Source organism: Nipponia nippon, unplaced genomic scaffold (assembly GCF_047370975.1).
Source record: "Nipponia nippon isolate SJK-2023a ecotype South Korea unplaced genomic scaffold, ASM4737097v1 scaffold_5, whole genome shotgun sequence".
NCBI classification, from domain to species: Eukaryota; Metazoa; Chordata; class Aves; order Pelecaniformes; family Threskiornithidae; genus Nipponia; species Nipponia nippon.
The window spans coordinates 24,765,812-24,792,679 of record NW_028262369.1 but is presented as its reverse complement, the minus strand read 5'-3'; the positions used below and the strand labels follow the sequence as shown (position 1 = coordinate 24,792,679).

At 41.9% G+C, this 26,868-nt stretch overlaps 1 protein-coding gene across 24 annotated transcripts in view; it reads left to right on the top strand.

The window, feature by feature from the left end:
- Positions 1 to 26,868, top strand: part of FGGY (FGGY carbohydrate kinase domain containing) — a 330,344-nt gene that overhangs the window by 116,671 nt on the left and 186,805 nt on the right. The window lies entirely within an intron of this gene.

The window sequence follows — 26,868 nt, the reverse complement described above, 5'->3', positions numbered from 1 at the left end:
TTCCTTGACACACCCTAGGCTGAGGGCAGACAGCTGTGGTTTTCCTTGGGTTTCAGTAGACTGGGTTAACCTTCCTTCTGCAAGTCACAAATGGAGGTATTTAGCTCTTGTCACCCCTGCTGCTGCAATGGTGACTGGAAAATAGAAGTTACTGAGCACTGAACAGGCAGAAATCAGGCAGAAGAAGAGCAAGATGCCCCTATGTGCTGCTCTCCTTGAACCTTAGCTTTAGCATTTAATCTTAAAACAGATTCTGCCCTTGGCCTCCGGATTAAAGGTACTAGTTACGAGAGTGGTTTTTGTGGTATCGACCTCTCTGCAAATACGGTGGAAGCAAAGGCCATCCTGCCACGGTCAGACAGTCGATGGCTTTTGGTCATTACCACACTGGTCTGGATGATGACCTGTCGCGGTGCAGCAGGAGAGTCAATAAAGGAGCTATTCCCTCCTGGGGGAGAATGAAAGTGTTTGGGGTCGTCACACCAGATGAATGGGCTAGCAGGGAACGCAGAGCTGCATCAAGGTGCTCAGCATTGTAAGATACTGCCTTTACTTGCCTGTGGAGGGAACTGAGAGCTGGCAAGGGGAGCGATGAGAGACCCACAGCTGCATAGGTGCGGAGGCCTGCACCTTGGCCTGAGGAGACAGCGGAGCCCAGAAAAGGCTGCTGCCATTTTGGGGGAGCAGAAAGAAACTGAACCCACTTGCCTGTCCTTCTCCCACCCCTCTCTCCATCTACTGAGCCCTGCCAGCCTCCTCGAAGGGGGCCCCAGACACTTCTCCGCTGTGCCAGAGCCTGCGCTGGGAGTTCCTACCTGCTCGCTTGTTTACAGTTCCCTGGCTCAGACCTCATGTCTGCTCTCTCCTTTCAGCTAATTGGCAGACAGAGGCCTCGAGGGGTTTGGTTTAGTGCCATCAGACTCCTTCTAGCTCTGGCGGTGGTGTTCTTCCCCAGACAATGACTTCAATAGCCTCCGGGCACCCCAGATCCTCCTAACAAACATCTCTCATAACTGCCTTATTAACTGATTGCTGTAGTAAGATAATAATTAACACCCTTACTTGTGTCTTAGCTCAGCCAAAAATATTCTCAAGTGGACTTAGAAATGCATAAAATGAATAAATGATTTATGTTTACTATTTTTAATGGAGCTACTTATTAGCAACGCTCTAATACAGAGCACAGTAAAAACATTCCTGATTTTGTTACAGATTTAGAAGGTGGTAATGAAAAGCTGTAGGGAATAAAATGGGGAAACACTCCCTGAGCCAAATTCTGCTCAGTTGTATTTCAAGATCTTGCTGAGTTGAATCCTGGAGAGGATTTTGGCCAGAAAAGCATTGAAATGGAGAGAAATCTCTGTCATCTACTCATTCCAGCTCACCCATTCAGAACTTGTATCAGCCAAGAGAAGGGTGCCTGCCCCGTAAGTATAGACACAAAAACGCAAGTGCAGGACATTTATATCTGCAGCAGATCAGAAGGGCCGTGTTTACACAGGCGCTCTGCGTTGCTGACTGCACGAGGCATGAGAGAGTGGGGAATTTGGCCTTAACCGATGAGGAATGAGAGAGAGGGAAGATGTGCCGAGCTTTTTGTGGCACTCCTGTGCCAACAGAGCAATGTCACTACACCAGGGCCTGGTGTTCATTGAGGGTTTTATGTGAAAAAGTGGGAAAAGTGAAAAAAGCTAGTGGGATGATGCAAGATTTCTTATGTGGGCACTTGAAATAAATTCTATTTCGCTTCTGTCATGGCAGCCTGAAGTAGCTGTGCTGCCTTCAGCATGCAGGCCGTACAATGCCAGCACCTCTGACCTCGACGGGAAGTGGGAAAGTTCATGCGGCCAGTCTTCATTAATTTATGTCGTTTCTTACAGTGATGAGAACACTAATTAGGAAGATATGGCGGCCTTTAGAGAGAGCCCTGATGCAGAACTCTGGGGACATGAATGTTGTGTCTTGCATGATTGCTGGATGACCAGAAATGCCACACTTTCTCCATGTCCTCTGTATAAAATTGAAGGCACTGACCTTTGTGTTTAAGGTTCAGGTGCATTTAGGAGCCCTGACATATGGGAACAGAGCATGTGAACTCTTCACAGTGGATGGGTTTACTTGAATTTAATTCTTCAGCCACAAATATTTTTTGCTAATACCATTCCTGAAACGAAGAGATGGGTGTCCATCGCAAGCTACTGTGGCCTGTGACTGTTGTGTGACACAAAACACACACAATTTCCAGATTTGTTTGACCGACTATCTAAATCACGTTGTTTTATTCCAACTCAGAGAGAAGTCCTAAGCCCTGCCTCCCACTTACTTTTCAAGATCTTCTACTGGTCTCTCTTCAGTGAAGATAACCATGCAGGCACATAACCGGCTTGTGGTTTTATCCTGAGATACGTATTTAGTATTTCAGGATATTTCTTTTTGCATGCACTCTATCCAGCAAATGCTGATAGAACAATTTAGCAAATACCATTAAATACCTGCAAATATTTCTTGCTGTCTTTGCTTGCATCTGTTACGAGAATTAAGAATGTTCATCAGCTGAAATTTCCCAGAAAAATGTAAATGCCTGGCTAGCAAAACCATTAAAGGCATCAGATTTTATTCTAGATGGGCCTTCTTTAAGGTGCAAGAGGTGTCAGATCATTAGTGTCTGGAGATGCTAGAGAATTTTCAAAACTGCCATTTTTTTCACTAACGTGTAAATGAAACATCCCGTGGGTATTACCGACATTTCTTAGGCAGTCCTATCAGTCAGTCACATGTAAGCTAAAGGCTACAGAACTACATTTGTCATGAAGAAAACCAGTATTTTAAGATAACTGCCATACTGACCCCTCTGATGTGTCTTAAAATGATGTATTGCTCTATTTTTTTTAATTTCCAGAAATAAAAACGAATTTGCTTCAGGGCAGAGTCAGTCTAAAAGCTTGTGCTAATAAATCTATGCAGGTTTAGTAGAGCTTAATACATATTCTGCTTCAAGTGCTTTTTAAATGCATTATCACCTTTAAGTAAATACAGTGGAAGACTGCCAAATGCCTGGATGCTGTTCTCTGTAAATTTATGCATTTATATCATTAATGCAATGAAATGTTTAAACTTTCATTGAATTTTGCTAACTGATTTGCAGTTTGAATGGTAGTAATTCTATGCATTTATCAATTACCATTTAAGTAGCTGCTATAATATTTCTGTTTAGGCAGGCAAAGCACACTCACCAAAATACTTTCCATCTAAATTAGATTTGGGATGAAGTATTCGAGTAATCGCAAAACAGAGGATACATCCAAGGTATAAAGAGTTCAGAGCTGCTCATTCCTGACAGGAAACAATATTGAGCCTTGCAGAAATATATTTTAAGGGAGTGTCTCAGGTACTTAGCCTATTGGGTAAATCCTTCTCTGTGGCACACTTGTGATGCAAGTGGGTCTAAATGATGCCTTGTCAAAATTATTATCTATTATGTGTTGCTGTTATGCTGAGAAACAGTGGCTCCGTTGCATGGTGTGCTGTAACAAATTCAGAAGATAACCTTTGCCCCTATGAGTTGATATCTCAAAGATGCACGGTCACTTTATGCAGCTGTATATGGCTGTACAGGGTTCAAGGTAGTGGTGAATTAAGGCTACTGTGTTTTGTGTCACGATGCCACGTGTCGGCTTTTGTGAGCTGTAGACGACTCCTGCTCCTTTTGTTCTTTCTGGCTGCTGGGTGCCTCCCCACCCAGCTCCCCGCCATGTCCTCGCTGCTGTCGGTGACCGTCCAGCCTGAAGTACCAGGCGTGGCAATAGCCATGGCAGCAACAGCTTGAGGAGGGAAATAAAGGATTTGTGCGGGGCCTCCATCTCTGTGCCCCAGCTGCTGCTAGTGTTAGGAGCGGCTGGATGAGGAGAGCTGGTCTGTAGCTGTACGACACAGGCGGACGGGACTCTGCCCCATCACCATCCACTGCCTGGGTGGAGTGAAGGAGGCCACAGATCACATCTGTGTGCACCCACCTCTTGTAATGGTATTGGCATGTTGGGCTTTGGTTGTTAATAGGAGAGGAAGTAGATAAAGCTGCAGTGATATTAAGATGACGATCCTTGTAAAGTGTTTCACCGACTATTTTCTGTAGTAAGTTATGCAAATTTTGTTTTGAACTGTTCTTCCTCCAGCTAGGCAGATCTGTAGGTTTCATGTGGGTTATGCATATGTAGCTGAGAGAAGATTTACCTACAAAATGGTAGCAGATATGAGGATCAGTAGTTTGATCCCTCTCACCTCCAATAGATGTCAATACACAGCAGCAGACTACGTTTATAACTTTAAAATCAAGCCCTACCTGCTTATGAGCCTACCTGGAGGTAGACATTATAGCAAAGTAATTTTAAAAGAGCTGTGTATTGTCTTTTTGAATTTATGCTAATTTACTAAAAGTTTTTGGCAAAAGATTAACATATATGTTAAGAATAGTCTCTGATTTATAAGTGAGCTGATCCACATTAGTGGATGATAGGAGGAATCTCTTGAAATTTTACCATAAGAAAAGAAAGAATACATAATGATCCTGTATATTTTTCTGCCTGCTTTACTCAAGTTTCAAGTTCAGAAACAAGTGAAGAATGGATCGAATGCCTTGCTTGAAGATACAGAAAAACATTTTTCAGCTCCCACTTGGGTTGAGTTTTCAAGAGTGACTAATAAGAAGGTGGTGATTGCTTCATTAGTATGCACTGAACTGAGTTCACAATATAATTATATATTTCAGTTGTAATTAGGACATTTAATTGATTTGTTTTAACTAAATTAACAGACATCAGGAAAAAAAAAAAGATTTGTGGCAGATTTTGAAATGTTTTCCACACAGCCAGCTGGGTTCAGCTGAGCTGAAATATCTGTCTTATTTCTGGATAATGTTATGAAGATCAAAAACCTTGCTATTGAGAAACTGTTATGAAATAATCTTGCATTTCTTCAGCTCTCTCCTTTATATGAGAAAAATGTACCAGTTGAATTTCACAGAATTCTTACGAGATGGGTATGGATACCTTTGGGGAGAGAAAAAGTGACAGATAAAAATGACTTGAATAGAAGATGTTTCCATGCATTGCCATAAGAAATAGGGTTAAAATACTGATTTCCTTTTGTTAGATTGGTTAATTGGTAACTCTGCTACCCAGTTAGGCAAATACAAGCATTATTTAGAAACCATCTTCTTCCTCCTTTTTGGTCACCTACTTCCCTCTGATTTTTTTTCCTGGTTTTGCAACCTGGCTCCATACTTCTTCTTGATTCTAGGTTACTCTAACAAGATGGCTTTTCACTTCCAGTTTTTAGCATGGAAGCAGAAATGCTGATACAGTATGAGAGAGGCTTTGCATACAGTGTGGCTGCTAGAGACAGTGGAAGCATTACAAGGCCTCTTCCATCATTTTTTTACCAGCCTTTTGTCTTGGAGGAGAGGAGGAATATTTAAAGGAGAGCTTAGAAAGTCTGTAAGTTGAACTCCATCTACAGTATTTACATCCAGTCAGATGCTTTATCTGCCTGGGCTGCTTGATCCATATGACCCACAAGGGCTGCCAAAACTAGCCACTGACCCTAGGGCTGAGGAGGCTGGACATCCTGACCCAAAAAGTGCTTACACTATTGAGTTTCTGTGTGAAAGTAATTTGGCTTTTCATTTCTGTTTCTATTGATCATACACTATTTTGAATTTTCCTGATTTCAGTACACCCATGTTGCAAAAATAAATAACAGCCCCAGAATCTACTCCATGCGACTTGTCTTGAGAAAAATGCTGCAAATAAGTGTGGAGACAAGACATGCCTTGGAGGCAGCAGTGGTTTGCTGCTCATGCATATCTGTAGTAGCTGACTGTAAGGAGTAGTTTAGAAACCTCTGGTGTGAGAATGAGGTGGGGCAGCTGAAAGCGCTGTGGTTCCTAAATTTATTCTGCTCTTACATTTACAAGAATACGTGGAATTGAGTGTGCAGCTAAATGCACACAGAATAGGAGAAAGAAAACCTAAAGGAAAAGCAGTAGCTGGGCACTCTTCTGGTAAAACCTGTTCTAGTTTTTAGGAGCAGCTCATAATCCACTGTTTACAAACAGCAGTAACATCAACGTACAGCACAAATGACTCATATTGAGACAAAACCACAAAAAAAAAAAAAAAAAAAAGAAAGCAAAATCCCCAAATTGCCACTGAGCTCTGACACAGGGCACTAAAAATAGGCAAATTCAGAATGAAAGTTATGGCACGGCAAATGGCTCCCCTCTATTAATAAGTTGTGTAGGGACTCTGCACTAAATGGGTGAGACACAGATTTTTCTCTGAAATGTTTTCCTTTGAAAATATGGTTTCATTTGAACTAAAAATTTCTTCAGGAACTTGTCAGAAACAATTTCATTTCATTTAGATATCTTGAGGCAAAGAGATCCTTTGATAACGTCAATCACTTCATGTCAATATTTTCAGAATGTACTCTGCATATTTTTATTTCAAATGATTGTTCATATTTACATATTTTTTGGTTCCTTCAGGAAATGTTTATAATTAAGTTTGGAAATCAGGATGAGAAGGATTCATTTGATCCAATAGAAATAATTCACTTGACACATAATGCTTTTCTATTTTGAATGTCTTTATGTGGGGAATAACAAAATTTATTGCGATCCTGATAACACAGACTCAAAACCTATGGAAAAACATTTGCTTTAATAGCAATGTGTATTACCAGGAAATCTTGAAATTCATGGTTTGTTCTAAAAACCATTTTGTGTTAAGTGTGTTTGCATTGAGAGTGTTGGCTGGATCATTACAGTTCTGTTTAGGAATGAAAACAAGTTTTGAAATAGCAGCTTCTAATGAAACAGTAATTTAAGTTTTTTCTGAGCTGTAGGAGAAAGCAGCGTTCCCGAACACCCTTTAAAGCATGGGATGTTCTGAACTCTACAGTCAAACCGAATGAAAGTCATGGGGGACATGTAGAGAAAACTTGTACATGTGCTGTTGATTTCCACATAGACTGCCAGGCTTTACTTTGCTTTGCTGTGAACAGCCAGCTCAACGTTTAAAACTTGGCAAACTGCGGCGGGAGCAAGGGTGTGCCCCTGCTTGGGCAGGGCCAGCAGCTGCATCTGGGCCCAGGGTGCAGCAGGGAGATGCTGCATAAATAGTTACATCTACAGTGAGATCCAGAAAGCCGTTCATCCCTGAGATATGGATCCTGGTTCTGCTACCCCTTTCCTATCTTCAAATAAAATCCTATTTTTCAGACATTCAGAATACTTGTTGCTATAGTACGACAACAGGATGTACAGAAGCTTAGCACCTTTGGAAATGTGGCCTTATATCCTATGTCATATTTCCATTTCCAACAGTAAACTGAGGAGACTGAAACTTTTGCTGTTTCTTGCCCTTCCCCATCCCATCAGGTTAGACCGTTGGCTGCCTAATGCTAGCTGTTATGAATCCAATCTCCATTTATGTCTGTAAAGTCAATTATATTATTTTTATTATTAATATATATTATGCCTCTGCAGAAAAATACAGCAAAACAGGGAAGGAATTACATACTTGGATCATCAGCACATCAGGGTGATTCATAGCAAGGAAAGAGTTGGTCCCTCTACTACCCTTTCTATCACTTGGTAGCCCAAATTTGTAGTTTATGAAATATCGAGAGTATTTTAGATCTTTAATGTAACACTGTGGTAAAGAATTTTTCTGAAAGGAAATACATATAGTTAGTCGCTTGCTTCTTTGCACTCTAGGAAATCCAAACTTCACATTTTGGTGCCGCATTGCAACAGGAAGTAAAAAGGTCTAAAAACGGAAAGCGAAAGCACATCAGCCCATTTTGCCTTTCGTTTGGGGGGTAGAAATGCGAACTTTAAAAGCACAAATAGTAATCAGATCTCAACTTTTCACTTTTAATGAGTATAGATTCCACAGCCAAAGAGTAAAATTAAAGAATAGTCCCGTGTGCCCTTTTAAAAGTTTGAAGTTTATAGTCTTTTCTCTTTTTATTGTAGGAAACCAAGAATCTGTTTATTATCTGTTTATTATAAGGCAAAAACACTTTCAAATGAAATATCTTTGAATTAGAAAAGACTAAACCTCAAATTAAATGGGAGAGTTTGAATGCACTATTGAATTCCTCCTGCTTTCTGTTAGCAGAATACAGGAGTTTCTGAAATCTGAAGAGAAATTGATATAGGAGTAATAGTAGTAGTAGTAAATTACTTTAGGTTTGGAGCAATATATGTGTGGGTGAAGAGTGTTAGAAAAGCCAGTGAAGCTGGCTGAAGTGAGTTTCCTATTCTGGAAGAAGCTGCAGTCTAAACACAGAATCCATTGAATGTATTAAAAGGTATCTATTTCTTTGCCCGTGTGAGTAGGCCTGGGGAGCAAACCACAGTATCAATCAGTTGTAACTTCAGTGGTGGCCTACCATTCTGCATGTAGCTGATGATCAGGTCTCAGTACTTCCCTGGGAGTGCAGTAGTTCATCCAAAACATGGAAGGAACAATGCAGATAGAAGGAGCAAAGGGTTTGGATGGAGTACCAGGGAGCCAGTCTGCACCCCATGCCATGACATTGTAGCACTTCTGCAGGTGGCTCTCAAAGCTAGTTTTATGAGCCACTGAATCTGTCATTGTTTGCAGGACATGGGCTATAACTGCACTTAGATAAGGCATGTGCAGAGGTATCTGTAACCCCCAGGCCCTCAAAATCTACATAGCCCATAGCTGGCGTCAATTAAGCCACTTTCTGTGGCTTGTCCTGTCTTGTGGCTGTTGAGATGGGGTGGGATGTGCTTTGCCTTTCATTTGCAACTTCTGTCTGGTCACACACGCTTTGTAGGCAGAGAAGAGTATGCTGAGATTTGAGCTTCTTGTAACTCATTAATGGTGTTCAGAGTAGCCTGAGAGAGGAAGGGCTGTAACGAGAATATCATATGGCTACTCTACCAGAGAGTACAACCTGGGGGTGGTTTAACAGCTGTGAAGAGGAGGTTCTCCTTGTGTTGGCTTTGCTTTTGAAATGTAAGCAGGTGTTTGAAGGAAGAGAAACAGCCTGAATGCTGTGTTGGATGTAGCTTGTCTCTGCAATGACTGGTTTTCTCACAGTTCTTTATTTCATCAAAGTTTGGTGAGGCTTTTTTGTCCATTTTGTTATGAATTCCACTGAGGTATTCTGAATGCAAATGCATAAAGCAATCAACTGTGAAATACCTGGATGGATGGAAGTCCTATGGCTTATAGTCCCAGTGGGGTTTCTTACTCACTGAGATAGTTTTTGGTGGACAGAGAGGCATATCTCAGTGCTCTTTGAGATTTCCCAGAATAACTTACGCAGCTTTCCACCGCCTGGAACTGGCCTAGGAGATGCAGCCAATGTAAGTGATACCTTCCCCCATCACATGTGTCACAGTTTTCATGTTAAAATGCAGATTAAGTTGTAACTGGGAGAATAAATGAAAGCTTTTCCTTGTCAGATAATAAAATAGGGGAAATGTCTGTAATTAATTAGTTTGGAGTGAGAAGTCAATCTCAACAAAACCATCGTCAGAGCAGTTGGGAGAACGTTCTGCAGGGGCATGGCAGGTTGCTGTATCGATGATTCATGGCTGAAGAGTGATGTCGCCAGCAGATGCATCTGAGAAAAGGCAGCAAGCTTGGGCTGAAGGCACACAGAGTACCAGCTGCAAGACTATAATGAGAGTCTTTACTCTGTCTAATCCTAAAAATGAGACCATTTACCCTGTATTAGCTGGCACAAGAGCATCATGATCCTTCGAAGAAGATAAGATATACCTGAATGTTGGGCTCCACTATTGTGGAAAGCAAACTGTGAGTTGAGTTTTGCAGGCTCTTCATGGCCCATACAACCATGTATTATCACTCCTGCTAGAGAGATGCTAAGGCTAAGTGTCTGCCGAGCAACTGGGGATTAGAAACCTATCCAACGGGTAGCATACTAATTCCTGGCTTTTGCAATGTTACCCTTTGCTTCTCTCTGTCCTCCAGGAGAATTTTATTTGCTTCAAGCCCTTGGGTTTGGCGTTTCAGAAAGGAAAGGTACTTGTCCATGAATGAACCTAATTGAGGTAACTCAGTTTTTGAGGTCTTTGGGTAAAGGCTTGATTCATTTTTCAGAGGATCTCTTTAGTGATCATTTCAGAAAGCTTCCAATAGGACCTGGCACGAGGGTTACTGGAAAATGCTTAACATCTTGTTAGCTCTGCTTATTTCCAGGGGAATGTAGAGTCTCCCTGTTATTGTAGTAAAATTTGGTAAAATAATAATGTCTGCCTTTGAGCCTTTCCTGAAAGTGTTATGTGTTGCTTCGGTAGTTAATCATATCAAATAATCATATCAAATACTTCAAACTGAGAAAAAAGTATCTTTCTGGAGAACAGTGAGACACTACAGAAAGGCACAAATATTTGCATTGGAAAGAATATTATTAACAACTCATATTTTTCCAAGAAATGTAACATTTCAGTGCCTGATGGTTCTTGTTGTTTAAATCAATGTAGTAGTCTGTATGGGTTAAGCTTCCTAACTAAATTATTAAGTGTAATTAAACTAAGAAATGCATAGCCAAAGACCCCAATTTGTGTTGAGAGATAAATGGGAACTGTAGCAGAGGAGAAATACACTTTATGCGAGCCTGGCTCATGAATTATTTTGCATTTAGCATAAGCAGTCTCCTGGCTACTCTGTTGTGTAGATGCCTAATCTCGTTTAATTTAATTTACTTTCCTCTTGTGGGCAGCTATAGCACCTTTTGCACCAGCTTTAAGGGCTATAAATCCTGAATTCATATAGTCAGCTACTACTTTCCCTGGGGGCTCGAGGGAAAACTTAGATCTTCGAGCACGCGAAAAGGGGTGCTTTGACCTGAGCTGAAGAGTTAATCTGATGAAAACTTGAGCGTGGCCTCGGCTGAGCTCTGTGCTCAGTTGTGGTATTGAGCCAGGGAAGGACCAAGCCAATGAGCATATTCTGGCATCAGCTCTTCGAGGTTACAAGAACCTTATGTATCATTTTATGTATTTTCTTTTCATGTGTATATAATCAATTCCAGTGGCGAGGCTTGTGTTTTGGTTCATACAGCCAAGCCAGGCAATTGACTTGGCTCCATTTTCAAACCTCTTGGCTTGCTAAATGTCAGAACCTAAGTAGGGCTTCTCTTTGTACTCCAGTCTCATACAATTGGCCTGAGTTATGTGTGTTCCCTGAGAGTACATGCATGGCCATCAATACAAATCAAACCTAGTTAGGAGCCAAACACAGAGGTCAGTGAAGCAAATATTTTTGTCTCCCCAAACTACCTTTCTTGCCTCCTGGCACAGCTATGTGAGGCCCTCGCTTGACAAGTCTTCTAAAAGTCCCATATGCCAAGAACTGAAAATGAAATAAAGTAATAATACTAATAATGTAAATGCACCAACAGTCTCTGTTTGTCAAAGTTCCCCAGGGACTCACTGGATTCTTGCAGTTGTGCACCTAAGGGAAACTATAAATTCTCTGGAAGAGGGAGGCACTGGAGGGTTTTTTTGTGATGGTTTCTTCAGTGTTGTTTATCTTAGATCTCCTTAAATAAGGTGGTGGAGAATACAGACTCCTGCAAACAGAAGTGATCAGTTCACCATGAGATATTTAGATTTCCAGTAATACCTAGGAAACAGTGAGATAGTGAACAAAAGAATGTTTAGGAAATTAACATTAAATACATTATCTTTAGATGAGTCTTGCAGGCTTTGACTGAAGAGACTGACAGATGCAATTTTGCAACAGTTTTATTGGAGCATGGTCAGAGATGCTATTCCAGTTGCAGCTGAACCAAGTCAAGAAACTATCACTCTCAAGATGAGCTAGCTCAAAAAAAAAAAAAAGAAGTCCAAACAATAAACCTACTAAAAAGTATTTAGCTAAGCTGGATCATTCTGACAGAGCCAGATGTGGGAGTGTCCGCACATGTGGCTATGTGGCTCATGGAAAAGGGTGGTAACCCCTAACGGGGGGCAGTGGATAAACAGCTGTGGGCAGGCTGGAGGTGGTAACCTCTTAACCTGCCTCAGCTGCTGCTGGAACAGCACGTCGGGCTGTGCCCTTACTTACACAATACTGGGGTTTCTTAATAGACGAATTCTTAGATTAAAGAGCAAGCTGTGGTCCAAGTTCGCGATGGGATGTGCTGCATCTCAAAATGTATGCATAAATATACATTCCCCAAACGTGTGTGCTAAGTGAACATTCAGTCCTTCAGAGCACCAGCACATAATACTGGCTCCGATTCCTCCCGTAGCCATTGTGGTTGGAGCACAGTATGTTCCAAACAGCACATTTTGCTGCATGAGTCTCAGCTGTAGATCTCGAGCAGAGAGAGGCTTCTATTAAATGCATCTGTACTTGTGTGTCTTTGGTCTGTATCAGATTCTCCTTAGGTTACTTAAACTGCTTCCAGACTAAGCTCTCTTATGCCCCCACTGCTCCATGATATTCTTAACCCTCTCCTCACCTACCGTCTATCAATCAGGACAAGCCACTTGCCTGAACCCAGTACAGCGCCCAGCACTGTTTCGCCTTGTGGGAAGAGATATTAATTGGTTAAGCGTGAAGCACACAAGCTGAAAGTAAGGCACTGCTCCACAAGCCTCTCTAAACACAAGGAGGAACGAAGGGCTGTGCTTTGCTGAAAGGTCATGGTGAGCTCACGCCAGCAGGAGGACAGCGTTTTGGGCAGGACTCTCACTGGGTGGAGGGAGCTGCCTGAATCGTTCCAGAGCTGAACTGGCGAGCGGCTGTGTGGAGGGGAAAGCCTGACCACACCAAAAGAAAAAGGGGTGTGGGGCAAATTGGATAGGAAGGCTCCAAGTATTGGGTTGGTTTAGATTTGATGCAAAGAGATGGAAAGAGGTGGTTTACCGCTATTAATACCTTTGTTTCGTTTTTTGCATCTAAAAAGCTATGACAGGGTAATGATGAGACCAACTGTATGCTTTATCATGAGGTTTTTCCTTAGGCTTTTTGTCCCATATGCTCTCAATCTCTGCAGGACCACAATGCTCGTGATTATGTGGATCACAGAGACCCTGTAGCAATTAGTCCTAGCCCAACTCCTGAGTGTCCTGTACCAGAGGAGGGGTTGCTGCCCTGCCCTGGGCTCACCACACACCATCCTGAGAGGAGGTCCGTGCTCTGCTGACTTCTGCTATGTCTGGCAGCAGGTGGGAGAAAGTGGGGTAGGGAAGATCCCACATTATGCTGCCCAGCTGTGATGGGAGACGATGAAATGATGAGATGCCCAGGCATCTTCCTTCATCTGCTCAGCTGCTTTCAATGCCCTGTCAGGAAGGAAACCCCGCAGCACCGAGACATTACCTTGAGGTACAGCCACTGGCACCATGTCCTGAGCTTGGCAGGTCTCTGAAATCTCCAAGATTTGGAGTCTGTGCAGTCTTAAAAACCTATAGCTTCTCCATAGTGGAGTGCTCCTCTGGTACTGTCCTCCTGTACTCTTCTGTTTAGGAAAAGGCAGTCTGTCCATGAGAGAAATATTTGGGAGTCTCCAAATTTCTTTTTCAATGGTATCAGCCTCCATAGCATCGGATACTTTTTCAGAGTGAATGTTTAATACTGCTGGGATAGGTCTCAGGAGAAGGGTGAAAATCAGACTTTAAATTGTGTATTCACTTAGGGTTTGCAAGGTGAAGCTTGTGGATTTAGGCTTGGTCTGGTATTGCTGAAGAAGGTGAATGTGAAGACCTTACTCTTCCCACCTGCAAGTCCTGCCCTGGTAGCCCCAGCTCTGCAGCGTCTAGACAGGCTGTGGTAGCCTGCACCTCATCCAGCACGAAGTGCAGGTACCAGACCTGGCTTTCCTGGCTGGTATTTTTTTCTAAATGATAGCTTTGGTGATGCTCAGAAAGACTCATGTCATTCAAACCTGCTGCAGGCCCACGTGTCAGAACCTGCAGAGCTGGAAGAGTGAATCGCCCTGGCCTCGCACAGGAGCTATGACACCTGTTGGACCCTGTGTCCTACTGAGAAAGGAGGATTCCCTGGAGTATTTGTACGTGAAAAGTGGGGGAAGAGGACTCTGAAGCAGCTCTTGAAAAAGCATGAGAGGAAGTTAACAACGAAGTGGAAGGGGGGACCAATATGGATGTGTTTGAAGGCCCAGAGAGGGAGCAGGGTTTTATATGCGTTGTCTCTGAATGCTGGCCGTATGTTTAGACCTGTATAGAGACAAGAAATGAAGTTGTACAAAGCTTGTATGGTTTTCCAACTTGAAAGGCTGAGGTCCAGCTTAGCTTAATTTGATTAGAATTATTTGATTAGAATACTTTATCCAGTCCAAAAATGAAGAAAAACATGGTCTTTAGTTGTAGAGATACAATTTTATAGGATCAATAGTCACCAGTGTGGCTTAAGAAGGGCACAGAGACAAATCCTTAGGGTGGTGGGGGGAGCAAACTGTCAGGATAAAGCAGAGGCAGTTTCTTTTCTCTGCAGGGTGTCAAATGTATGTAGTTCTTGGCATAAGTTTTCTGAGTGACCTTAGCCTAGTGATATAAATTTTAATTGCAACTTTAAATGATGCTGGGACCAGATGGGTGAAGACCAAAGAAACACTGTTAGCTCTGCCCACCTCTTCTCTGTCAGAGTTTTGCTTGCAGAGTATGGAGAACAGCTTTGGGAGAGGACTTAGGTTGGAGAACGGCTTTGGGAGAGGAGTTAGATAAGGATCATTTGGTTTAGGGATATCAGGAGAGCAGGAATAGATGTTATCCCCATCAGTTTGTTTGTATGTGGATCAGTGCTGTGGAAAAGCTCTTCATGAGCCTCATGGACCACAACGATGGGTTGTGAGGCCTGGGTCTAACCTACCTGAAGCTGGAGGCTTTGGTACCTCAGTATGGCCAGCTGAAGTGCTGGGACTGAAGGACATGTTTGCAGCCATCCCAAAGTACAACCTGGGTTGTTCTGCCATCCAGCAACACCATTTGTCAAAGACACAGGAGAACCCCTCTCCGTACTAGTTAGCTGCTTTTCTGTGAGTAGTTGCTTCCAATGAAAATGAAAGACTAGAAGCTTTGGGAGAAGTTGTCGGGCATCTGCTGGGGTGATGATCAATTAATCCACAGCACGACTCCTTCTTTGCTAGCATTTGCAAGGCATGAGGGTTTCCTATCCAATGTAATGTTTTGAAGAAATGGGTAGTTTTATTTCATACCTAAAATTTAATGGTGGTTGCAGCTAATTTCACTCAGCAAATTAGACAAAATACGTAAGCTACTTCCACCATCTGAACTTGACAACAAATGAAAATAGCTTTTTGGAGGGTAACTTGAGAGTTACTTGAGAGGGTTAAATGCGTCTCACCGGTGCACTCAGTTTGACAGGCTGATGCACTTTGTCTAGATGATAGATATGAAAAACTAATATCTCAGTTTTCAGAGGGGGTTCTGAAACCTAAAATCGAAACCAGATGTGCAACAAAAAAGAGCAGTGTATATTACAAAGTGTTGTGAAATAGCCCAAGGGAGGCAAGTAAGCAAAAACAGCCCTGTTTCTTAGCAACCTGCAAAACAAAACAAGTAACAGCTTGGTTGGCATCTGACAGGGCAGGTTTTGGTCTTTGCAGTGGAAAAGAAGACTGGAGAAAACTTGGAATAATTCTGGAATTTTTGGTGACCCAGAAACACCTTTCTTTTCAACGAGTGGTTACCTGATTTCTCTCCTCCCCTAGACCTCCTCCCTGCAAATGTATAGCAGTTGAGAAACACCGGTGCTCTCTTCTTGTCTTTCCTATCCTGCTACAGCCTAACATGGTGTGGAACATAGATCTCCCTTTTTTATCTTGCTTTCCCTCGTACTAAAGTCAATCGCACCCATAAAAAGCGGGTGGGAAGTGAATGTAAAAGCTACCAAATCAAAGTAATTTTGAAGATTTTGCACAACTCTAAATGATGAGGTAAAGTTCAGTTCCTCAAATGTGGAGGAATATCCAAGTGTAACTTTTGTATAGAAATGGAAAGAAGTGTTGAGTAAGTAAAAAGTTAAACTTAATTAATAATGTCCAAAAGAGTATTTAAATCAGTTTCTGGAAATGGTGCTCCTTTTTTATTTGATTTCATTCAGTTTCTTAATTAAACTAGTACATTCTCTAAACCCCACAAATGAAAAATTCACAGCTCAGATCCCATGATGTTATTAGATAGGTTTAAAATTCAGTCCTGTAAGCAAGAGAGGCACTTGCTCACTTCAATGGGCGCTATGATGTACACTGGAAAGCTCTACTGGCACAGCTGCGTCCATCAGGAGAGTGAAAAAATCATACCTCTCAGCAACAGCTGTGCTGCCAGATGCTGTGATGGGAATGGGCTTCTACCATCAAACCAGTCCATTTGGTGAAAGAGCTTATTCTGCTCTACGATGTCCATCGTAGCTGTTTGCCAAGACAGATCTACTGGTATTTCTGTCTGAGCAAATTCTGAGAAAATCCTTTCTAGCGTAGGCAAGCCACGGGGTATTCCTGTAATCAGCCTGACTCCAGGACCTACAGCTTGAAGCAAAACCACAGTGTGCCCTGAGGTTTGTAATCAAATTGCGAGAGGTAGCATTTGTGATGGAGAGGGAAGGTGGGTGGATTTGACTCGGCTTGGTTATTTTTAGAGAGGTTGAGGCTGCCAGGCAGTCAGGTTTTATGTTTTGGGGTTTTTGTTTTGTGTTGTGGGGGTTTTTTATTTTAACAGAATAAATTTCTTTTGGAAAATGCTGTTTTGGCAGAATTAGAATTTGGGGGAAAGTTCATCTTGATGAAGTTTTCAATGGAAACGTTGATACTACTTGAGATTGAAGTAGTGACTTTCATTTTGACTTGTTTCAGAGTTTAGCTCTTTTTAGCTTCTAAAAATTACTACAATATTAAAGATTAATTATAGATATGAATGGTTTGACATTATCAGATAGAAATTCTTAATGAACTAATTTTGATCCTTTCAGCTAAAAATAGTTCAGAGTTTCCATTCTGCAAACTATTTGATATTTTGCTTTTCTGTCTGATTAGCAGAAAAGCAAATGTCAGTGTTAGAATCTTCCATGGGATGAAAATCCCATTTTTTGGCTACCTCCAAGAAAGCCTTTGAGTCACTACCAAGCTGACTGGATCTGAACAGGTATCTTCAAAAGAAGGCATGGTTTTATTAGTCTTGGGTGCAAAACTGGGAGGGAACAAGGTTGTGTTACTGACTTCTTTCTCACATACTCACGTCGTTTCTCTTGAGGCTTCTAGCAGTTCTGTAGGGCATGAGGCGTCCTCAGCTTCAAAGTCCTTTTAGAAAGATGCAAACAAAAATGATGAAAGCAATAGAAAGTGATTCCAACGTGATATCTGAAATGGGCGTCACTATCTAATCTGGTCCTGTTTCGTGGGACCCATGGGCACCATCAGGGCTCAGCTCATTTTCCACCCCGCATTTTAATTCTTTCTCTGTGAGTCAAAGTGGCAGGACTTGCCCTCTAGTGCTGCCGGCTGTCTGCTAGAGTCAGTGTAACAATAAATTTTATCTCAAACAAACCAAAAAGAAAGTAGCACACTGGAACAATAAAACAAAGCAGGGGATGAAACTGTCTAACCCAAAGAAAATCATAAATGATCAAGATGATGTGTATCCTTCTGTACTATCTCCTGATGCCTGTGCTGTTCCTGATGAGCGTGAAACTCCTCTTTCTTTCAGTGGGATTTCTGGCAGGGGAGTCCCTGGCCCAAGCCCCTCAATAGCAGGCGTCGAAGTAAGTATGTTTTGGGTAGAAGTGTACTGTTCTTTCTTTGCAAATGTATCATGATGCAGAAATTTGTTTTCCTGATGATGAGGAGGTGGACTGTTTTCAGTATCCGTATCTTTTGGCAGGCAGCATTGTTGCTACATATATCTTGCAGTGAGCAGAGGCTGATCTCACTGGTAGCGTGCAGCAAGGAGGGATGCAGGCGCTAGAGGGGTGAGTGGGCAGGTTTTGTACATCAGTACTAGAGTCTCCAAAGAACCATCTCTGTCATCACAGAGCAGCAGCAGAGTGTTGTGGAGATTCACCTCTCAGTAACAAGGTGTCTCAATTGCTCATCATGCATTTCATTTTGTATTGCCCCATATAACTATTGCAGCTGGTTTTCCTGCCTGAAGAGGAGAGTAATTCTTAGATTAAAAAATAACATGACTGAGAACTGCATCCACTGTAGGGTGTTTGCCAGTCTACTATTTTTTTTGCTGTTTGTATTTAAACTCGAAGTAAGTATACCAGTAAAATTTGTAAGTGCAGTCCGGGTCAAACGTGGCCAGTCAGGCAGGTGCAGCTGGTGTTGCTGTGTACACTCCTTTTTTAACTGTGGAGAGAAATGTGGGTTTGTTTACCACTGTCAGTGCCTGAGATCCACAATGTTTAATAAATTTAAATGGTTCTTTTCAAATTGCAAAGGCTTTTACATTTGACTTGCCTTGGCCAATGAAGTCCATTAGTGCCTGAATAAGTGGTAATTAGTGGTAAGGGTCATAGTCATTAGTGTATCATCTTAGCTCCCTCTTTGTAAATCACAATTGGCAGCTGTGGGATTCTTCAGCAGCCCTTGACCAGTACCTGGGGCAGGAAGGAGAGGGCTTCACGGGAGCATTTTGGAAGTGGCTGTTTCTAGTGGTCTTTTTGCAGGGTTGGAATGGGGAGAGCAGCTCATTATAGAGGATGTGCTTCAAGAAACTGGGAAACTTCAAGACAGGGAATAGTTTGGGGGAGATGGCAAGTCTAGCAGTTGTAGGATATTCGTGTCTCTTCCTTTGGTGTCCAAGATGCATTGAATATATTGCAACCCTGCTGTGTAAAATCAGCCTGCTCCTGCATGATGTCTTCTGTGCTGCCCCGTCAGGCTTACAAACGTCATTGGGTCTCCTCTCCTCCTCAGCTTGTGAAGGGTGACGCTCCTGAAATGGTAGGGAGCAGGGGATGGTAGGGAAGACACAGGGATGTATTTACATAAATACAATTTTGTATTTACATAAATACAATTTTCTCTTGAGGCAGCTTTGTCTAAATGAAGCATTAACATGCACATTTTATTCAGTGGGACTCTGTAACATTTTCAACTAGGATAATGTCTTTGTAAATCAGGCAAGGAGATGCTTGAAGCTGTTGTGCATCGGTTGTGCTCTTGCCACTTGTGTTTGAGTGGAAAGGATTTTTCAGAGTGGAAGGTTTACATTAAGTGCAGAGATTAGTTTTCTTTCCTGCATTTGAAAACAAAGTATTTCTGACCTAGAACTCCATTTTCAAGGGGTCACTAGTCACTCTGTTATGCCAGTAATTGCCTTCACTTTATACTGGTGAACTTCAGTACTTTGCATGATATGGTGCTATCATTCATACTTCCAGGAAAGATGAGTAGAGAGATAGACAGACCTCGTGACTCAGTGTAAAATTATTTATCGGATTTAACACCCATAAGTTGGTTTTGGTGCTTCTCATGGGTACCTGTCCCATCTGTGAGAACATGCAGATGGACAGATGAGGAACTTCTAGTCACTTTGCAGCTGTGTTTTGTCACAGGATAAAAGTGTGCAAGATACAGATCAGATACAGCTGCTGAAAAACAAATTGAAACAAAGAGTCTCACAAAGAGCATGGCTGCAGCCAGAGTTCATAAAAGGGCTCTATACGCTTTCTAATGTAATAAGCCTTTATTCTGCCTGGCTAGCCCTTTGAGTAATCGTAAGAGAAAAACTGACATCTCTTTTCAATAGGAAAGAAGAACATTTATTTTATTCCTAACGGTTTTAACAAACCTCTCCATGATGAATTATATATTTATTGTAACTGCATGCTCCAGCCACAAATTCTTGCAGTCTCTTTCCAGCTGAAAGCTCCAATAAAAGACTTCCCCAGATAAAGGCCAGAGGATTTGAGCCATGGTTTTTGTACTTAGATTAATTCAGTTACTCTGATTTCCCTGGACTGGAGATTTCACAGACCAGATGAGTCAAGAGTACAGTAAATGAAGTTGTAAAATATTAAAGAATAGTAATCGTGGAGCCATGTGCCTTAGCTTCTGCTAGCTTCCTTCCTTGATTTTTATTTTCCTGCTTTCCCCCATCAGCTATGGCCTTTCATCCCTTGCAGTCTTCTTTCCTTCATATAACACTGAATACAGAGGTGTTGACAACTTTTCTTCATTCAGAATAGATGTAAAAATCAGTCAAGTTCTCTTTGAAAAAAGGTAAAAAAGGAGCCATTACCCCCGAAGAAACAATCGTTTGCCAGCTTGGCTGAAATTCAGCTGTGTGGGCAGAGGAGATTGTTCAGGGAAGCTGTGTGCCCCTGGGAGCAGAAGCACTGGGGAGTAGCCAGAGAGGAGGCAGACAGACAATAAGAACTGGAAATAAGAACTGAAAATGTGGCCATGAAAGATACTGAGGATGAAGGTATGCGTCCATGGAGGATAGGAGGAAAACAGGCTTTCAACTGTGAGCAAAGAGCCCGACTCCAGTTGATCTAGTCCTGTTTTGTTCTGGGAAACAGGACCTCATAAATAAGATTACACTGGATAAATACGTGACACTGTTTTGCGGCTAATGGAAACATCTTAAAAGACTCTGAATATAGGCCAAGTATGTGGGTCAGTAGAGAAACTACTATTTATATTTGGACCTGCCTATGAATACAGTATAATATCCAGCTGTTGAAAATACTAAGAGAAGTTGCAGAAAAGTTTTTTAGGTATAAAATGCCAAAGACTTTCTCAGGTGATGTTAAAACTGCAATTTTACTTTCATCTCCTGTGAATTCAGTGGGCAGCTTCTTAAAAGTTCCCGTTTGGCAAGGTTATCTTCAATCTGGTGAGTAAAAAGGATCTGCTCCCTGAGTAAAAGCCTTGCTGAATCACAGCATAAAACTGAAATATGAAATAACATATACTGAAAGTGAATTTTGCTGCGGACATTTAAGTATGTCTACTGAGTTTCAGATTCTAAAAATTATCTCTCTTTCCTTGCTGGCTTGTCAAATCCACTTCTGTCTTGGGAAATTTCCCACTCGTAGGTTAGAGGATCTCAGGAATTTTCACTGAGTTTGACCATGCATGCTGCAGGCGAGCTGTATACACATGCAAAACCAGGGTTTTGAAAAGTATGAGTTCCCTATCCACGAAACACTCATTGTAAATTATTCTTGCCTTGTAAAAAAACATCTGTTACAGAATTTAGGATGTGATGCATCCCTTATAAAAAGAGAGAGGGGGAAAAAGGTTGCAGGAGTCACTGATGCTGTGAAAAGGGTATTCGTTATAATTTCTCCACAAGTATAAGCAATGAGCATTTTGGGAGATCTAGGGCTGAGCTCCATTTTGGAACAGGCCCATAGCATCAGTGGGAGCTTTCTGTTGGTGGCATGGAGGATTTTGATTTCCATCAGAGCTGTGGGGTCTTGTTCCTTATTATAAAAAACATATCACGTTCCATTCTCTACTACATCCATTGATGCAGGACAAAGGCTGTTACTTACAGCCAAGCTGGGCTGTAAGTTTGTATTTTTTTTTCTCAAAGTAAGTTCTTTTATGATCGAAATCTATAAGAAAACAGCCAACATGTAATTCTGCACTCAAATAAAATGTCTTTTTTTTTTCCATAAATGCAATTTAGACAGTAATTGGAGTTAGCAAAGCTTTGAAGGTACAGCTGGAGAGAAAAGTAGAGTGCCATGTAGAAGGGTGTAGTTGAGTAAAAGAAAGCTTTTCCAGAGGACATAGGGGCCTGGAAGGGGAGAAATTGGCCATGAAACCTTCCAAACAAGGCCAGAGTGCAAGGTTATTGCAGTCTTCAACAGCTTGCATTGCACTGGTGGCTGGAGCTCATGCTGATGGGCCAGATTTTGCTCCCTACCGTCTCTGTTGCTGAGCCTAATACGCAACTTATCTGTAGCTGTATGGGTGCAACCCTATTTACTCCTGGAAGGGTGACTGAAAGCAGAGTTAAATTCCTTGTATTTAGATATTAGCTCTATCTGAAAGCCTTGAAGATCTGCAAATAAACCCTTCCTGGGAAGTTAGAACAAATGGAGAAAATGATGTGCAGGAGAGGTCAAGTCATGAGAGCAAGATGACAGGGTGAGAGCAAGGTCCCAGTCTGGAACCTCCGGTTTGCTCCCAACTGCAGTGCATGCTCTCTTTCATCCCGCCTGAAGGAAGTGGAAAAAATTATTTCATAATCCTTTGTCATGGGGTTGTGTATGCTGCAGGTCATGTGGAGAAAGCCATTTGTTCAAGTCGCTTAAGCTGAGGCTCCTCAAAAGCTGTTGAAGTCTCACGGCCTCTCCTTCCTCAAAGGAGTAAAGTCCTGCATCCAAACTAAACATGGACGGCTCCTTCCCTACTTAATCTTGAGCGCTGACCAAGACCTGCTTCCTTGTTCTCAATGGTGTCTTTTTCATCTGAGAGATTTTCCTGCCCTTTCTGCAGCATCCTTTAAGCACAGTAGGTCAAGATGAGCTAAAAAGTCATCTTTCACTCTGAAAATTTTAAATTATTGCAGTTTGTCAAACTTTTTAAGATCAGCAGCATTAATAATATTTGGTGTTTTGGCGGTTTGGCCGAGTCCCTCACTGCTGATGTTGTTGGTGGTGTGTCACTGTCAGTATTTTGTACTGAACTATCTAACAGCTGTCTTGGCTTCCTTCCCCACTAAAACAACTGCTGCTTCACAAAGAACACAGATAATTTTGTCTTCCTTGATATTAACAGATCAAGAGAGGCCTTTGCCAATACAAACTCATCTTTTATTTTTACAGTCTGAGAGAGATCCTTGGTAGAATTTGTTGTTCTCTTTTATTCTGTACTTGGAGACTAGTTGACATCTAATCTTTTCATTTCAAGTGATGCTGAGTGGGTGGGACATCTAGAAGGGGGATAAAAACTCTCACAAAAGAATCAAAGTCAAAAGGAAGCCAAAGGCAAAACAAAAAGCCTTGCACAAGGCACCAAAATGAAAGGGCTTGTTTAAAGGCAAGGGAACAGTAACAGCACAGTCTTCATCTAGGTTTTAAAAGGCAGTAAGATGAGAGACGCTGCACTGAGATTAATGTTCGTCTCCCACCATGTCCACAAATTCCACGCTTGTGCGTGGGAAGGAGAGTGGCATCATACACCAAATGGGAAATGCTGCTGTTCCTGCTTTAAAAGCCAGACCTGGACAAAGGTCTGCAGTATCCACAGCAGGCCATTTTCCTCCTGCTCGACAAAGCCTCTCTGCGTGGTGACAGAGGTGTTCACCACGGAGGTGTTCACGGTAGAGTCTGTGGGGTGGGATACTGGGACGTTAACAGTGTCTCCAGCATGACTAGAACGCAAACCTGTGTAATGGATGATCATGGGGCTTGTCCACAAGCTTCTGGTCCAGCTGCAGTCAATGGCAGGCATCCTGGTTGGTCAGTGGTTCAGTACGCAATGGGAGGCCATGACTTGGGACTTTGCATCTGTCATGGTAATGTTGGACAGAAGGTTAGATGCACCCGCTATCAAACAGGAGGAGACAGTCCTTCCTGGTGTGAAAATGCTTACTGCTGTGATCACACTAGGTCCAGTCTTTTTAGATTGTTTAGTAGATCAATTAGTTTTGGATAAAAGTAAGACAACTTCAATTTGAAAATAGTGACTGGTGGGTTAGAGGAAAATGTTAACCTTGAGTTAAGCTTTGGGATGTAAAATAGGGACAGTATTTGTTTTTTAACACCATTAAAAGCAGAACTCCTGTCAAATGCATAGTATTGAAGGGCTCATCCTCCAGAATGCCCTTGGGGATTTTAGATGGTGAATCTCCCAGTGATTCAGAGACGACTTAGGTTCTCTGAAAAATCTGCTAAACACCTTGAAGACTTAGCTTGTGATAGCTGTATGCTATTCATTTCCAGCAACCTGGTCTTTAAAATACCTTAAGTTATGCATTGCTAGTCTATCAGGCAGAACTAAGGTCCTTTCCAGAGCACTCTCACATCTGCATGTTGTGTCACGGTCATCTCAACAGTCAAAGAGATGGCTGTCATGGCTTCCTTTCACTTGTTTCTTCTAGAGTCATCGAGCCAAAAATGTGGCGCTCTTTCCAGGTATTTCCCTAATGTCACCTCTCTGCAATAAAAGATTGGGATCTCTGGGTCTTTGTTATTTGGACTGGTTGAAGGTAAACCGTATGTTTTAGTGCCCCTTATAGCAGAGTATTTAATGGACTTTTTTGCAAACTGGACAGTTCAGAGGGGCGGGAGTAGCAGAATACAGAGTTTTTCAGTACCCAGGGTGAAATCCTGAGTTTGAAGTCAGAAAGGTGAGAATTTCATGCAATCTGATTCAAATTTAGAATTCCAAATTCAGGGCATGACCTTGCATACATACACATGCCTTGCTGTGCCTACATACGTAGTCACTGGTCTATTTAACTGTGAAGATTACCTCTTAGCAGAGTTGGTCATAGAGTATTATTTGCAAGTTATATTCTTGGAGTCATGATGGAAGAAAAGTAGTACAGCAGTGTGGGGGAAATCTGCTAGTTTCAGAGCGGTTAGGTGGGTAAACAGCAATACTTCTCACTCCCTTACTCCCACATGGATAATGAGCTGAACACGTACTATGAGTAATTTGTTTTTTAAGAACTGAAATTGACCCCAGATTAGAGCATCTGTACCGTACTTAATGTGTTGTTGAAGAAACTGAAGGCTTATCATTTGAATTTGGGAAGGTGGCTGCGTTTCTATAAAATGTACTAAGATGAAATTATATGGGGAAAGGATTTTATGTGAAAGAAGTAAGAGATTATTTTTAAGGGACTACCAGAGGGCACCTGGACAGTATGGTATACTATAAAAACCTATAGAGATTGCAATAGAAAGCATGCTACCCCTCCTCCCTTACCCTAGCATCTGGCAAGCAATTCCTATTGATTTCTCAGGCAACCTCAATGACTTCAAGTTTCACAAATTATAAATGTCTACCTACAAACAAAAAAGCCATCTATTAAATTAGTGGACTATTCAGTGAGACGTTTTCTTTTGTGTTCAAGATGTACCTTTACTTTAATGATAGCAGACTGGTGTACCCCACAATCCTTTTGCATTTCTGTGTTACCTACTTGTATGTAAGTTGTTTCTTTACATCTGGTGTTATTTTTGCATGCCTGGTGAAGATGCCCACCTATCAGATTAATATTTATTTAATGACTAGTGTTAGGTAGTAAATAAGCAACACGTAGATTGTGTGATGTAATCTGTGTAAAGAGTAGTACATGTTAGCTGAGTATGCTGGTCACCGTCAAGTCACCCTCTGACTGCAAATACCACACAAAGCTGTGGCAGAGTTGTTTTTTCCTCCCACTTAGAAAAAAAAATCTTGTGATAGCTTGTGTACCAGAGTGGTACTGTTGGCACATTGTGACTCTTTAATGGCTTTACTATAAATAAAAGCAAAATATCTTCATGATATAATTCCTTCTGGAAATATATTGGTGGTGGTTTGTTAAATAGATGTTTCGCAGCAAGGTCAGGGTTTTCTACAATAATTGTGTGATACCAAGTGCCCGAGGCTTATCCAAAAGCTGTGCCAAATGGAAGAATTCATGAGACTGCTCTTTTACCTCTTCTCTATGGGCTGTGTCTAGTCACAACCCAGCCAGCCAGCTGGCCTCCAGGCAGAGAAGCTCGACAGAAGTGGAGACCTGGCTCCCATACCAGCTCTGTCCTGAAGTTTGGGTGCAGTTGAGGTCCAGCCACTTGCCTGTGTGAAGCTCAAGCCTGTATTCAAGCATGGGAGTTTAGGATGGCACTTCATCCCTCAGGAAGAAAAAAAATGCATAAGGGGTATTACCGTCCCATCCTCCTGCACCACAGGTCTCAGGCTTGTCAGAGTGAACGAAAGGGAGCTATAGACAGGACCCGCAGAAGGGAGGTGGAAGAAAGAGAGCCAACGTCCATGGTCTTCTCGCCCCTTTCCTTACCACCACAAATCCTGACAACAGTGCGTTCACCCCCCTGCCAGGTTAACGCTCCTGAGGGCTGGTTGTGTGAGCACAGGACTCCAGTAGCTGGTATACAAGACCTTCCTACCATTTGCCATTTCTCCCAGGCTTCTTCATGCAAGTGCAAAAAATCCAGCTTGAATCACTAACTTTGTATTTCCAACTCCTTGTATGTGCTAAAACTGAGTGAGCTCCTTCTGGTACAGCTCTGCACTGAAATGAATATGCCCTAGTCAAAGCTTCTGCTTGGATTTCAGGTTCATTTATAAACACTATTTCAAGTTTACAGTGGAAGCACTGACACGATCTCTGCCATGGTGGTCTGACTGAGGCACAGAAGGCATAACTTTGGATAAGCATCACTTGAATAGCGTGCCTGAGCACATTTTAGTGCCTAGTCTTCCAATGGTGTCTAATAACTTGGGTTTGTTCCTTATATCAAATGCTTAGGCCTGACCTTTCCAAACTGCTTACATAGAATACAAATAGTGAGGCTTTTCAGAGCTTAGAAAATCATTTCCAAGTTGGAGGGAAGCAAAAAATGCTAACACTTCAGCTGGAAATAGGAATAAGGAATATAATTGTTTCTCTTACTCTGGTAAATATTCAGGTGACACAATAAGCTATGATAGCTATACCTGTTGACAAGTGCTCAGGTTCTGGAGAGTAATTTTTTTTTTTTTTTTACACCTTTCAGTAGTATAAGTTCATCCCCAAACTAGCAAGATCCTAAACTACTTAGGTGCATTCAGAAATTCTCCTGCAAGTCTTGGGTTAGAAACATTGACTCATGAGAGGCCTTAAGGGTTGAG